The following is a 1,772-nucleotide window of genomic DNA, read 5'->3' as shown; positions in this document are numbered from 1 at the left end:
AGGAATCTCCATCCTGGTGTCACAGATATCCGAGCACCCACCAAGGGTCCCAGAACAGGCCAGAGAGAACTTATGGTCCCATTTTACAGATCCAGAAACAGGTTCTAACAAAGGAGGCGGGGGGAGGGCGCCTGATCAGCTCAGTCAGAGGAGCGTGTGACTCTTGATCTCCGGGTCCTGGGTTCGAGACCCACCTGGGGTGTAGAGATTACTTAAATAAATAAACTTAAAAAAAACTAGGGGCTCCTGGGTGACTCAGTCAGTTAGGCGTCTGACTTTGGCTCAGGTCATGATCTTGGGGTCCTGGGATAGAGCCCCATGTCTCCGGCTCCCCGCTCAGCGGGCTTCTGCTTCCCCTCTCCCTCTGCCTCTGCCCCTCCCCCCACTCTCATCCTCTCTGCCTCTCTCTCAAATGAATAAATAAAATCTTAAAAAAAAAAAAAAGGACGCCAATTGCTGGAGACCACCCAGCCAGCCCTCGGGCAGCAGAGAGAGTTTCAAGCCCAGGTCCTGCAGTGCCCTTTTCACCCCTCTACAGCTGGGCTCAAACCTCCTGGGCCTCAGTTTCTTCTTCTCCATGGGGGTTTGCTGTCTTGTCCCAGGCCATTGCGCTGTGGGTCCTGCTCTCTAAGAGAACACCATGGCCTGGTGAGACAGCTCTTTCCTTCCCAGGGGCAAAGGGGGGCCTCCATCCCAAGGAGCTGCCTCCAGGGTCCCCGGGATCCTCCAGCACCCACCAACCCCTTGTGCTGAGGCTGTGACCCCTTCTCTCAGTGGTTTAGGGCTCCACCGTGCAGTAGATCCTCCGGCCCCAACTTAGGGTTGAGTTTTGTCCTCGATATGACTTTTTTTTTGGATCATTCATTTAACAAATATTGATTGACACCCAATGCCAGGCAGGGTGGTAGCTGATGGGGTTCTAGAGAGGACACATGCTAGCACGGCGCGCCGATCCAAATCTTGGAGCCGGTGGAGGCAAAAGCTGCCGACAGGAAGATAGGGCATTGGGCAACTTGGCACACACAGGGGCTCAAGGAGGGACAGTGAAGCCCGGCAGTGTGTGTGGGGTGGGGGAGGAGCAGGTCTTCCAGTCAGGGTGGCCACGGGAGACTTGGTGAAGGAGGAGGCAACCTTCTGGCAAAGACTGAGAACTGAGTGCACGGATTGGCCATCCGTAGGAAAGAGCATTCCCCTGCCCATGGCGGCAGGAGAGGGGAGGAGGAGGAGTTAGGAGCACCCCCCCCCCCAAGGGGAGTGTTGGCCAACTGCATCTGCCAAGTGCCAGCCTCCGGGCCTGTCACCCGCCAGCCCAGTGAATGTTTTATGGGGGCACCTTTGCCGGGTGAGAGGCTGTCAAGAGCTCTGGGGGCTGGGCATATTGCCGGGGTGATTTCATATAACCCTCCTGCACCCCTGCAAGGTAGGGTGTCCCCGTTGCACAGAGGAGGAAACTGAGCCTCAGAGAGGGGTCCTAATGGGTCCAAGGCCACATAGCCAAGAGATTGGAAGGCTGGGGCTTGAACCCAAGTCCCTCTGTCCTGTGTGACTTGGGGTTTGTAGCTAGGCTTCAGGAGGTCTGTGAACCCCTTCAAATGAAGCAGAATTTCATTTGGGGTATAATATGAGCCCTTTCTGGCGAGCGAGCCTGCAGCCTGGTAAGTGAGAACCAGGACTGTGGGGTCACTCAGCACTGAGTTTGGATCCTGCCTTTATGACTTGTGTGGCCGCAGGCAAATGCCTCTGTGAAGTTTCCCACCGCCCAGGGCTGCTGG

Source organism: Ursus maritimus, unplaced genomic scaffold, assembly GCF_017311325.1.
Source record: "Ursus maritimus isolate PB19 unplaced genomic scaffold, ASM1731132v1 scaffold_21, whole genome shotgun sequence".
NCBI lineage: Eukaryota > Metazoa > Chordata > Mammalia > Carnivora > Ursidae > Ursus > Ursus maritimus.
Note: the sequence above shows the minus strand (reverse complement) of the source record.